Source organism: Lissotriton helveticus, chromosome 11, assembly GCF_964261635.1.
Source record: "Lissotriton helveticus chromosome 11, aLisHel1.1, whole genome shotgun sequence".
Taxonomy (NCBI): domain Eukaryota; kingdom Metazoa; phylum Chordata; class Amphibia; order Caudata; family Salamandridae; genus Lissotriton; species Lissotriton helveticus.
This window is the reverse complement of record NC_136072.1, coordinates 1,110,472,973-1,110,487,546: the sequence shown is the minus strand read 5'-3', so window position 1 is coordinate 1,110,487,546 and position 14,574 is coordinate 1,110,472,973. Positions and strand designations below refer to the sequence as shown.

The following is a 14,574-nucleotide window of genomic DNA, read 5'->3' as shown; positions in this document are numbered from 1 at the left end:
CATTTTATTAAAAAAAATTGAAATTGTACTTTACGTTTTATATGTATTGTGAGGCTTACCTTTCTGATAGGATAACATTGGATTACTTTACTACATTTAATAAGGAATAACCTTGATTCAAGGGAGGCAGCAAAGTCATGTTTGGTATCAGGAATTGTAATTTTAAATCCACTTTAATGACAAAGTCAGAATTCATGTGACAATTTTGAAAATGTCACTTTTAGAAAGTTTGAATTTCATTTCCTAGCCATTTGGTGCCTGCAGCCGTTTCCTGGGTCACATGATTGGATAGAGTTGGCAACTGGCTTTTGTATATTATTCTCAGACAGCCACACAATGGAGGGACTAGGTGGGCCTGGGTGAGCCATCTTTGGCAGGAAGACTAGTTTGAAAGAAGGTCCAGGACTCCAACAAAGTAGCACAGGTAAGAGCTTTATGCTAACAACCCAGCCAGCTACTCCCAATGAGCCCAACTGTCAAACCTCAGGTCCTTGAGCTCTACAATTGCTGAACTTCATGTAAGGAGAATGAGAAAAGGAAGTATAAATATAGGACATCACACTTCTCTTTCCATATTAAAACAAAGTAAAATATTATAGTAAATATATCATGACTAAAGTTATTCCAAACAAAAGAGGCCAATTAAATATCACTAAACTGTAACACAATTAAAATAAAACAAAATATAGTCAACAAAGTGCATTTGTAATATATATTAGCACATCTTCTTTCTAATAACAATGCCTACTTGCTCACAAAACCTTTAAGATAAGCAAGAACTTTGCAAGTTTTATGAGTCAGCCCCCTACTACACCAGTATTATCTTTTTACTTTGCTGTTCATAATGAAAGGTTTTTGTCTCCCCTCAATGTTTTTTTACAGATTATACTTGAATTCTGTTCTTCTATTCCTCAAAAATGTATTTACTTTCACTGCCCGAATTAAATTCCTTACTCTCCCATCATAAGTTTTGGTGGCTTTCTGGAAAATTTTGCCAACTTTATGTACACGTGTGAACTTGGACCACTGAGGACATCAACTACGTGAGACCTGATTTTCACATAGTGACCAATTTTTATCAAATTGTCCATTACCTTTCTAGTTCTGTCAAAATAGTAATATTTTTTTCTTGAAAATATAGTTCTTTCTCATGCCAATTACTGAAGCCCTTAAACGTTATACCTTTACCCCACGTCATCCTGCTCTGAGTCTGCATTGTACTGGAAGAGGGACCCTTCAAAATTTCAAAAGATTTCATCCCATTTAAAGAGTGGGGAGACATGCAATAAGCTGTAATTCTTTCTTGTAAAGTTTCCTTCCAATTCATGTTATTCACCTTGGCCAATTAAAGCTCTTTTTCAAGGTTTTATTCAATCTCTTGACAGTTCCATTTGTCTTGGGATGATATTCAGAACTTTTCTTATGTTTGGTGCTACAGTTTTTAAAGAAACCTTGAAATTCTGCTTAACAGAACTGGGGACTGTCATAAGAGAATTTAATTAACTCTCTCTTTTGAAAACCTCTTACAAAGATGTTATAATATTAGTTAAAGAAATATCCATAATACAACTAACTTCAACCCACCTAGAGCTAGGATCAAGATGAACAATTTGAAAAGGTGTATGATGTTCTCCTCTCAGTGGGCCAAATATGTCCATGGTCACTATATCCCAAGGATGATAGAAAGCTTCCTGAACACTAATGGCACATGGCAATGAACTCATATTTTGCCACTGTTATTATTGTATTAAGTTTAAATATGCGCACATCGTTCAACTTCAATGTCATTCCCAACCTACCAGAAGCTTGATTGCAGTCTCTCATCGTTTTTAACTATACCCAAATGACCCTCGTGAGCTAATTAAATCAGTCTGTTCCAGAAAACTTCTGCCTGAATTGGCCTAGTACCCATAAAAAATGTAATTGTCTACTGCCAACTCTTCTTCTATAATAGCCCAGGACTTTCCCAGTGAATTGGCTTTCTCAGATTTTTTTTTTATTTTTTTTTTAGTACTCATCTCCACCATGGTTGTAATCTGTCGGAACTGTGGACACAAAAGAATGGCATATTGGGGAGTTGACATGCTGTCTCAGTCAAAGACTGGTAAGGGTATAAATGATGTACTGATCTGCCGGAACCCTACAGCTATGTCGTTCACCCAGCCAATCCTAAACCTTGTTACCTGTTGTTCAGATTTTACCATTAGCCAGTTACCACCATTACTTTTTACACCAATTCGCCGAGAAAAAGGGCGGAGATGTTATAGCAGTAAGAGTATATCATGGCTTCATAATCATCGGACCTGGGGGAAAAAAAAAAAAGAAAAAAACCCCAGCTCAAACTAATGGGACCAATCGAGTATATGCCAAAAAGCTCTTTTATCTGGTTTCCCGGCCCTGGCGAGATCGATTTTAGATATTTGTAACATGGAGGAACACCAGTCATGTAACGACGGAGGAGAAGCCTCTTTCCACCGCTTGCAGATTTCTCTGCGGGCCACCAAGATGGAGTAAAACAAAAGATTATTAGCAGGACTTCGCACTTGATCCACTACACCAAAGATTACCAGCCGAAGATCTATAGCCACTGTGGATTCAATAGAAGATGTTAATTTGTTGCTGATTGAATCCCAATATGACGTCAAGTGTGAACACTCATAAAACATGTGTGCGTCTGAGGCTGCCGCTAAACCGCACCGGGCACATACCACTGGTTCCCCTGTTGAAAATTTAGACAGTCTCTGGGGAGAGTAGTAGGCCCTGTGAAGAGTAAAAAGATGGTTCCTGCGGAGCCAGGCTGGTTTAACTATGTCCAAAAGAACTTTACAGGAGATTAGCCATAATTCATTTACATTCAAAGAAGGCAACAAAGAGCTCCATAATGATACTGGGAGATTGAATTCCCCATCAATCTCTTCTAAGATTAGGTTATACCAAAGGGACACCTCCTTGGGTGCCGGTGTTTTATCAAGCAAAGAGGACTCCAGTTGGCTACCTTCTCCTAGGGGCGGACTGAAACGAAGCGGGGCTCTAGCTGACTGTGCTTGTGCCCAGCTTGATATTTGCAAAAACTTAAATCTAGAGAGGTTGGGCCCACCTTGCTCATTAGATGTTCCCAGGAAAGCATGGCCCCTTCCACAAACAGGTCACCCCATGTTGAGATTCCAGCATCTATTAATGGAATTACCAGTGATCGTTTGCCCAACCTGGGGGGGCAGGGAGATCCCATATAGGAGATCTGTTCGAGTGGTAACCTAGTTTAGTAGCAACTCTAAGATTAAACCAAGTTCTTGCTAGGCCCTGTAGCACCTTCAGCTTGACCTTCTTGAAAATTTTGGGTCTCCAAACTTAAAAAGAAAACCAGACTGCCCCAAACCTTCACACTGTAACAATGCTGTGAACATCATCCCTATACCCTGGTCTGATGGAGTCTTTAGCAACATTCGGGCATGTGTCATCTGAAAGGCCCACGCATAAATCTGAAGGTCAGGACCAGCCAAACCACCCTTCTCCCTGCGACGCCTTAACTTCTTCCAGGCTATTCTTACGCTCTTGTTCTTCCAAATAAATGAGGAGATGTCACTCTGCATCTTTGCTATTAAAGTTGTGTCAAAATATAGTGGTATGCTGTTGAAAATGAAAGTCAACTTAGGTAAGATAGACATTTTTACAAGATTTGCACGACCCAGGACTGTCAGTGGGAGATGCCCCCAAGCTCCCAATAGCTTCCTACATTCTTTAGCAACCAAAGCGAAGTTAGTAGAGGCAATCAAGTTTATGTCTTTAACAATTCTTAAACCTAGATACCTCATGTTATCGCTTAATTGCTCAGAAAACCCTGTTACTTCACTGTTTTATGCCATAACTTCGGTCTTGGAGGCATTAACCTCGTACCTTGATATTTTACCGAATCCAAATGCTAAGTTTATGGCTGCCGGGAATGCGGTACTAATATCTGACGTCATGATCATAATGTCGTCTGCATACAGGGACACTTTTTTTTCCCAATCTCTATATCTGAAAGGCATGATGTTATTATCCTCCCGAATTTTTTGAGCAAACGGCTCGATATAGAGATCGAAAAGCAGGGGGGATAGAGGGCAACCCTGCCGAGTGCCCCTTGTAATAGTAAATGGGTCTGACAGGCCGCCATTAACCAAGACCGAAGCTGATGGGTTATGATAAAGGAGTTCCACCGCTCTGCGGAAAGCCAGACCCACGCCGAATCTTTCCAAGGCCCCCGACAGGTACAACCAATTGACCCTGTCGAAGGCCTTGGTGGCGTCAAGCTTGAGAATTGCAAGTGGCATTGAGGAACTAGTTGTCATGTCGACTGCTCCAATCAGGTCGTACTTCAGCTCAAAGAGCTGGCAACCCTTCGTAAAGCCCTTTTGGTTGGAATGTAGGACTGAGGGAACGACCTGACCCAGCCTCTTGGCTAAGAGGGACGCAAAGATCTTATAGTCGGCATTGAGAATTGAAATGGGGCGGTAAGATCCGCATCAGTGGGGGCCTTGCCTGGTTTCAGAATGAGAGTGATAGAAGCGTTATTCCAAGATGTGGGCGGTAAGACCCCCTTCTGCAATACTTCATTAAATAAAACAACAAGGAAAGGGGCAATAACGCCCACAAGGTGTTTTTATATCTCGGCAGGCAAACCATCAGGCCCCGCCGCCTTACCCCCTTTGCTGTTACGTATAGCAGTCACCACCTCTTCTTCCGTAACAGCCTGATCTAAAAAAGCACTTTGTTCTAAGGAAAGTGAAGGCAAGGAAATACAACTCAGCCACTCCTTTATACTTTCAAGAGAGATGTTGTTGTCCTCTTGGTAGATGGTTTGAAAAAAGTCTTTAAAGGCTGATCTTATTTCTAGATCCGAAGAAACAGAACCAGAACTTGTTGTAATGGACCCTATGTTATTACGCGTCCGGTCGGTTCTAGACTTCTAAGCTAGTAGTTTGCCCGCACCTTCTCCAAATTCAAAATGGGACAGTTTACTTGCTTCCCACCTTTGGAGGATGCGTGATTGAGTACTGAAGCCAGTTGGCCTTTGAGTTCCAGCAGCTTCTCTTGATTGGCCTGTATAATGGAATTAGGAGCAATACTGGAGGCCTCTAGTTCAGTTTGAACAAGTAGCAAGTTGGCCTCAATAGATGCCACTTCTTGGATATACTGCCGCCTACAGAAAGTTGTTTTATTCTTGATAACCCCTCGCAAGGAACACTTAAAAGCGTCCCAAACAGAGCTAGAGCACGCAGAACTAATGTTGACTAGAAAAAATTCTTGTGCTTCTGCTCTAATATACTCAAGATCATCTGGGGATGTAAGAAGGGACCTATCAATAGACCATGACCTGATCGGAAGTTGTACCAAGTCTTCAAACTCTAGAAGAACTGCAGAGTGGTCCGACAAGTGCGATGGTAGGTAGGCGACATTCTTTACTAAATTAAGCAAAGCTCTGCTAATTAAAAAGAAGTCAATCCTGGATCGATGATGATATTTGAAATTTCAGAAAGAAAAACCGGTACTCTGCCCGACCTTGCTCTCCAAATATCTATAATACCGTATTGACGCATGGCCTTAAGTAAAAAAAACTCTGGATTTAGATAGTAAGTAAATATTTTATTGTATGTGGTTAATTAAAACCTTTCCAAAATTTGCAAAGAGAATATTACATAAAATCATTAAAATGAAAAATAAATAAAAACCTACATTTACTCTTTGTGGGATACTGTTTTTTTCCTTTTCTTTTCTTCCTCCTTCTTTTTAAAAGGGAAGACAGAAAAAAATAAAACAACTTGACATTTGCTGAAATCGGAGTCTTTTGTAATCCTTAATCCTTTGATTTGGTACCATTGTTCGCCATTTTTTCAGTTTGCATTATTAGGAGGCTCACCTTCTGAAGAAATCTGGTGGCCCTACAGGCTGTCTGCAGCTGCTGGCTGTTCAATGCTAGCATGACTGCCGGCCGACATGTTCTGACTTGAAATGAGCGAAATATATGCAAGAGATAGTAACGTCGCAGGTTTGTGAGGGTTGGGCAAATGCACAGAAGATGAATCAAAGTTTCTTCTGCATGACCACAGAGTCTGCAGAGTGGAGTGGTGTGGCTCACTGGTTAGAGGTGGCAGACCCGGAAGCAGAGGTTGGCCCGGGACCAGGGTTCGATTCCCGACGCGGCAGGGTCTTAGGCCAAGGTCAGCGGACTCGATAATTCTCGCCTCGGTGCCTACTCTAGCCATGGGTCCCACTCAGCAACTCTGGGCAATAGCTTGCTTAATCTCCACTAACGGCCCCATCAGCGCCGGGGATGCTTGTCTTCACCTTGGAGATGCCCAGGAGGGACCATCTCACAGGGAAAGCCAGGATGGGTTCCCCAGCGGTATACAGCGCCGGGACGCCCCTTTGCTGGGGCAGCTGTGCGCTTTACAAGTATACAACATTTAACATTTAACATTATGTTGGCCATGTTTGCTTCCATGCAGGGGTCTGGTCTTTTGAGATGTAAGTTCCCAGCCGTACTCGTAGGAGCATCTGTTGTGTAGATGGTGTTATGTGGTTAACTAAGTATGGTTGCGGGACACACCCCTCATATGTATTTATATGGATTTAGATAGAGTGTGTTGTCGACTAGAGGGAATTTTGTCTACCAAAGGGTCAAGTATGATATTAAAATCTGCAATTATGACAGGTTCTGAAAAGTGCAGAAGTTCAGAGAATAATGTCTCCAAGGCAGAGGGGTTGTCTCGGTTTGGCCCGTAATAACCAGCTATCGTAAAGCGTGAGCCTCCTATCACCACGGTGGCTATAGCCCATCTGCCTGCGGGGTCTACTTTTTGTGCTATAAGTTTGGAAGTAATAGTTTTTTTAAAAAGAATGGTGACCCCTCTAGTAGTGGCAGTTTGAGAAGTAGAAACTGACAGATCTATCCAACTGTTTTTGTTTACCATATTGAGTAACTCGGCGTCAACCAAATGTGTCTCCTGAAGTATAATGACCTGTGCATCAAAATCCCGTAAATATTGTAAGATCCTATTCGATCTGGGTTTGGTGCGCAGGCCATTAATATTCCAGGAGAGAATCTTAATGGTACTCATGAGTGGTACAATTCACAAAGGTAAACAATGCAAACATACAGCCCTTACTCTTTATCTGAAATATAAAGTCTGTCCATTTTCTAGTATTAATAATAGGATTGTCAACAACCAATTTGAAAATGAGGAACATTATATATTTTTTTACCCTTGCCCTCACCCAAGTGAAACCCCCCCCCCTCCCTTGAGGAACCCTTGTATGTCTAACTGGAGCTCGTCTGGTTTTCGGTACCCCTGACCCATTATAAGCCCCCACGAAGCGTTTCGTTATAATGTTGAGGACTGTGGTGCTACCAATATAGTTTGATCTGTTTTAGCTCCACACCTTACCAGGAAAAAATTCCTCAAGTTCCTCAAGAGATGTGAAGGTTATATATATATATATATATATATATATATATATTTTTTTTTTTTTTTTTATTGTCACATCACATCTATTAGTACGAGTGATAGTGCTAGTGTTGTATTATGACTCTACTTGAGTTTTTTTTTATACTTATATATATTTTTTTGTGCTTAACATTGTGAAAAGAGAAATCGCCCCACTTTTTTTTTTAATTATGTTTATATCCTTTTAGAACCATAGGAGAAAGGAAACAAATAGTTGGGAAAGGTTAGGGTGGGGCTGTGACCATGAAGACTATGATCGTGGAGACTGCTATCCCTGTTACCTTCATGCCGAAAGCAAGATAGCCATACCCCTGTTCTCTCAGCCCAAACCTGACCTGCCATTAGCCCCACTTGGAGCACTAAGGGACATCAGAAGCTCATCTGCAGCCTGAACTGAGCGAACATTGTACATTTTATTGTTGAGCATAATCTTCAATGCTGCTGGAAAGCTCAACTGTACTGTCGCACCCAATTTCTTAAAGGCCTCCATCCTCCTGCCCAATTCCCACTGTCTGTCCAGGGTAGCCCTTGAGAGGTCAGATCTTATTTGAAAGGTGAAATCTTCTCCTGATAGGGTTTTTTGTTTCAGAGCTAGATTGAGGATATGGTCCTTCAATGAGAAAGTATGAAAGTTGACTAATATCTTCCGGGGCTTAGTCCTCTGTAAATTTCGCCTGAAGGTGTCCCTATGTATCCTCTGGATGTCAGTCTTCAGCTCCTCTTCAGAATGAGATAAATGTAGAGATTTTTTTATAAGTTGTATGATGAAGATCTTAATATCTGATCCTTCACGACCTTCAGGCACATTTAGAATGCGAATGTTACATCGCCTCGCATTATTTTCCAGGACCTCCATTCTTTCTGCTAGAGCAGTATCCTCTCTTTTAAGTTTAACTATATCGTCCTTGGCATTTTCCAACTCAAGAGACATCCCAGCCACTGTCTCTTCCAACGCACCAGTTCTTGCAAAGAGACCATCTATCTTACTGTCTAGTGACTCACAGTATGATCTGAATTTTAGATGACTCTTCAAAACCCCGTTTAATATCAGCTAACAGATTTGTAAACATGGGTAGTAATGAAGCAATTGAGGGATCTGGAGGGATGCTGGCGACAGAAACAGGAAGTTTGGATGGCGTATCGAAGGTGGAAGGGGCACTAAGAGCAACTTGCACTACATTGTTTTGATCTATTTGCAGGTGGCCCTCTAAATCTGGGGGTCCTGAGACGACAGACTCCAAGCATGTTTCAACCTCCAGGCATATGCGTTCGCCCGAAAGACTACGGACTTCAGCCCCAACAGAACTGATCGGTGCCACTGAGGTAGTAGAAGCCTCACATGACTCCAAAGAACCACTAGGACTGGTATTATTTACAATACCTAATGCAGCTGATGGTGTTGTGAGCGAGAGAACAGGGTTTGTCTCAATCGGAGTAATGTTTGTGGGTATACCTACTACCCCCCCAGGTTGTACTTCGTTACGACCCACCTCCATAATCTGAAGACTAGAAACCGAAGAGACCACACAACCCGACCAAACCGTGGTCGAGGATATGCCTGGTAGGACACGCTCAGAGGGGGGTGGCTCTCTGCCAAATTTAGAACCTGAGGAATGGCCTTAAAATAAGATCGCAATGATGGTGTAATCTTGGAGCTAGAATCGAGGAGGAGGAAGTTTTAGGAGGCGTATTAGTTGTACTGATACTAATTAAATTAGTCAGCTCGGTACCCGCTTCAGCAGTGTCCTGAGTCGCTTTCCCAAACACCAACCTGGCTTCAAGGACAGGGAGTCCACTCGTGTGCTCCTTCTTTCTATTGGTTTTACCTCCCCTGTTTTGTTTTTGATATCTACTGCCCTTATTATTGTCACCACAGCCCCTGCTAACTTCTGCTAGGTGTAACTTTAAGGGAGCTTCAGCTTGGTTCATGTAATAACTCCTTAGGGTAGCCACTCGGGGGGTTTTAACCAGGTCACACTCCCCCTGCCTAGTACTGTGACACACTGCTGACTCTGATCCTGGGTCGAGTAGCCCTTCCACAGGTGACTTTAAGTACTGGCTATCGCCCGCTATCCTCCCACTTTGCTTCCCCTTCACCTCATATGTTGCAGCAGAGACCGTAATAATCGGCAGGGCATCAAATGCTGTAACTGAAGTTAGCCTTGAGGCAGCTGCCGCCACTACCACTACCGCTGTGTCTGCTCGCTCGGTCTTGGTCTTGGACTCCGCCACCTTCCCCACCGGAACCGCAGATACTCGAGGGTCTCCACGAAGAAACCGCAGATGCCTCCCCCGACGGAGCTCCAGGGCGGCTTGATACCACTTCCACGACGCCAAGGGCTGGAACAATGTCGGATCCACTACGGGCTCGTTTGCCGGAACCCCGTGGAGGCAAGCCGAAGCAGGCTGGAACACGCCCCTCCGATTGCACATGGACACGGGCAGCACGGAGCAAACTCCAGACCAGGTGAATATCTCTTTTATTTTTTTCCTCCTTCAAATTGCTTCAAATTACTCGGCAGTTCTCAAATGTTTGGCCGTGTTTAACAGACCCAGATTATCACGAAGATTTCATACGGAAAGTCCTCATTCTCTTAAGGTGAAAACAAACGCACACGCTCCGCTAGGGCTCAGAGCGGAGTACCGCGGTAGCTAGCAAAGTGCCGCCATGTTCCTCCTACATCCTTTCTCAGATTTTGTTGCCTCAGAAACCTTACATAAAATACAATCCTTTCCTAACTCCACTTTTCATTTACTATCTGATACAGCATCAAATGTAACCTCACAAACATTCATATTCTCTTCAATCATATCATCCCCACCTTCTTCAGAACCTTCCTGATTGATATCAACCAGACATATTCTTATTCTAGAAGATGGCATTGAGACAAGTCCCTTTTTCATAAAGACTTTTTTCAAAGTTTGGATCGAACTCTGAAAGCTGTTTCCTACACAAAATCGAGACATTTTTTCAAAGCCAAAATTATGCCAGAGCTTGTTTTTCAATTACTGAGTAATTTATTTCAGAGTTTTTTCCAAATGTGAAGAACACACTATGAGTATTTAAACTATATTTCTTTTTTGAATCACAACAGCACTAAAGCCTTTCAAACTAGCATCGGTGACTATAATCACCAGGAACAAACATTTGCAAACTGGGAGTATTTTGCAGGTTCTTTTTTATCTCATAAAATGTATTCTTACAGTCAGAGCTCCACTGAAACATCACTGCCTTGCCTAGAAAAGAAGTAAGAAGTCTTATCTGCATACTTATTAATAAATATATTGTAATATTCCATTGTTCCTAGATGTGAAACAATTCTTCTTTGTTACTTGCTTCTTCAAGATTCACAGCAATAACGCTTTCTTTGGCAGAATACTAGAACCTGTATTATGATGTCCAAGAGAGTTTTCCTCCAATCCCTCAAATTTGCATTTATTATGTTTAAAGTCAAATCAGCTTTAGTTATCCTTTTCAAAACGTATCATACTCTGTCATCATTTCCCAAAATCAAAAGATCATCATGATAACACCTAATTCAATGCAAACCCGGAAAAACCTATGACATCACCCTCTGAAAAACTAAATCCATGGAAATTAACCCAAAGATCATTCTCTTGAACTTATATGCACCTATTGGCATAATAAATGCAGTTAATTCCTGGGAAGAGTCATCAAGTTCAACTTGATGATATTCTAAAGTCATATGAAGTGTTGTGAAGTAGTTTGCCTCACGCTAAGGTTTTAACCAACACATAAATGTTGGAGAGAGGAAATCTGTCAACAATTACCTGACGATTAAGTGCTCTTAAATTAACACAAAGACGAATCTCTCCATTCACCTTTCCAGCCACCACGATGGATGCCTACCACTCCTTAGACTCAAAAGACTCAATGACATCTGAATTTATTACTTTTTTCAATTCAACCTTTACACTTTCCTGCATACTCAAAGAAATGCATTGTACATTGGCACTAACTGGTACAGCATTTGCCTTTAGTTTGATATGATGTTTATATCCTTTCAAACATCCTAACTATTCACCAAACTATTGCTCAAATTCCCCACCAAAATGTGTAGCTCTTTGTTAAACCTCCTGAACAACCACTTTAAGATCAAGAATTGGGATCAAGTTTAATACCTAAAACCTTGAAGTGAACCGCCCAATCAAATTATATCCCTTGATGAAAACATAAACTTTTCCTACACAACTTCGACCGCCTAGCTCCCAACTACCTTCCAATTAACTGAACATTTTGATGGTAACCCTCTGACTGGTCTGTACATCTAGCGCATGTTTTAATGTTTCATCCCTAAATATTTCACAAAACAACACATTGGGAATATAGTTAAGTGAGAGCGTAAATCAACACCTCTGTAGAGTTGACTCTCCCTACAGCAATTGGATCTTCAATGTTTAAAATGACAGCATGATGCTTCCTCAACCTAAAATATAATGTCTTGGGTGACCTTTTGTATTTCCTTCATTCTGTCTTTTTTAATTTTGTTCCTACAATATTTTCCATATTGACTTTTCCTCCCACACTAGTTACACACAACATGACTTTATGTCCTTGTCTTCCACACTTGAAACATTCTCCTTTAAATACTGTCTTTTATTCCAACTTTACTTTCCTTAACAATACAAACCAAATCTACCACTTTCTCATGTATCACACCTTGCTGTGAGTTGCTTAATTCCTTTACACCACTCATAATGTGCTCTACCCTTTTGGCTACATTTATCACTTCTTCAAGAGGCTGTTCTTCCTTGAGGTATTGCTCTTCCCTGATCTTATCACTGCTGCGCTGCAATATTACTGATCCCTGATTCTTTGTTCTGCTGCCTCACCAAATTTACATGTAGAAGCAAGCGTCCTTAAGCGAGTGATGTAGTCTTCTACTCACTCATCCTTTCCTTGCCCCATGAGACCAAAATGGTATCTTTCCATAATCGTTTGAACTCTTGGCAAGTAATTATGATCTAACTTTAACAAAGCAAAGACAAGGAGATGATGGACAGAGCGCTGACACTTTTCAGACACTCAGCACCATTAACAGATCTGGGTTGAATCCATCATCATTCTTTAGCTCACTTTAACACCCCAGTTCAGACACAATTATATGCAAATCAGTATTGACCCTGAGCCTCATGGGAACAGTCCAGCCGGAACTGCCATGCCATGCCTCCCCGGCCCAAAAACAAGCATCCTGGGACCAGGTTTGGGGTAACACCCCTCTTCAGTCAGGCTAGCTTGAATCCAGTGGCAAACTGAGCAAGGCACCCACGTCTGGGCATACCCTGCCAACTTAGGGAGAACAAAGCAAACAGAAGGAAACGATGGATCGAACGCTGAAACTTTTGAGACACTCATCCCCAGTCACAGATCTGGATTAAATCCATCATGCTTCTTTAGCTCACTTCGCCACCCCAGTTCAGACACAGCTAAATGCAAATCAGTCTTGACCCTGTGCCTCATGGGAGCAGTCCAGCCTGAACTGCAAGCCATGTCTTCTCTAAAACGGAAACAAGCACCCTGGGACTGGTTTTGAGGTAACTTTAACGTACATATTTCATATTATTGAAATTCCGTTCTTTCTCATTGCTCAAATCTGGTAGAGACTCTAGAACTTCATGTCCTCCCCACTTAACAGTGTAATAAAAGAGAATATTTTCTCTATGTACTCATATTCATTCCACACATTCCACACACTCTTGCATAAGGCATCATAAATATTTGTTTCCTCTTATTCCACCTTATCTGTGGATTTCCTGGACTGGTTAAAGAATTCTGATGTGGTTTTACCTCAAAATATGCAACACTAATAAAATTAAACAAGAACAATTAAACAATCAATAAACATTCACATAGCACACACTGTCACCCCTACGGGCATTTGGGTGCTGATGGTGCTGTGTCTCATTTGAAGAACTGGGTAGTGAGCTTTTTTAAATCTGCAAATGAGGGCGCGTTGTGGAGTCTGTCGATGAGTGTGTGGTGGCAGAGGGTATCAAACATGGCAGAGAGGTTGAAGAGCCACCATTTCACCATGATCGTGGAAAGATCTGATGTCGTCTGTGGCAGTGATCAGCACAACCTTGGTGTTGTGGTTGGCACAGAATCTTGGTTGTGAGACATTGAATAGTTGGTTGAGTTCTAGACATTCGGTGAGTTGTTTGTTTATGGTTTTCCCAAGTGCATTGGCCGGAAAGGAGATCGAGGCAATGGGCAGGTAATTTTTGAGGTCGCTGGGGTCGGCCCATGAGGATGAAGGTGTTGAGGGTGCTATTGAGCTTAAAGGATTGGGCTTGGCAATCATCATTCTGAATAGTCGAGTATTTGACCCTGAAATTGTCTTGATAGATAATACCTAGCCGCCCTCCTCTTTTTAGTGGGCGATCCAGTGCAACAGGTAGCCTGTAGGAGTTGCAATAAGACGTTCTGGCATTGAGGTACTATTTGTCCATGTTTTAGTCATAAAAATGATACCTGGCTAATGGGAGTCAATTAATTCCGCCATTTCTGAGGAATTGTTGTTGCCCAATACTTTGCTAATACGATCATAAAATATTTCCTCTAGATTTAACCATGGAACTAGCTAATCTCATTATACTCAACATGAAATGTAATTTTCTTTCAGTTTAGCAAATAATGTGATTGCAGCTGTGCCATACTCTCTTTCAGCTGCTGTTGGTGTGCTTTCAAAATCTTAGAAAATACAATGATAGCTTCCAAGTAGTTTATGAAAGAAGTTAGTGAAAGCAAGGTAGGCGTAACATCGCTCACAAAGGAACTAGTGGCAAACCCGGCAATTTGTTCAGAAACTAAATATTACTAGACCAGAGGCCATCTCCCAGATCCACATGAGGCTACTCCTTTCAAAAAGAAGAGCAACAGCTAGTAACTGGTCCCAATAATAATCCAAATGCACCATTAACAATACTTTTAAGATGATATCAACAATTTTCTGGTGTTTGTCAGACTACAGGTGACTGGCAGCTGTCAGTCTCCTGAAAGCCAAGCTGCATCCAGCCCTGATCCAGGAGGTTCCAGTGATTTTTAATGAGAGAAAATTACCAGCAATAA

General features: G+C 41.7%; 1 protein-coding gene across 2 annotated transcripts in view; it reads left to right on the top strand.

The window, feature by feature from the left end:
• Positions 1–14,574, top strand: part of LOC144792661 (solute carrier family 2, facilitated glucose transporter member 11-like) — a 504,197-nt gene that overhangs the window by 182,619 nt on the left and 307,004 nt on the right. The window lies entirely within an intron of this gene.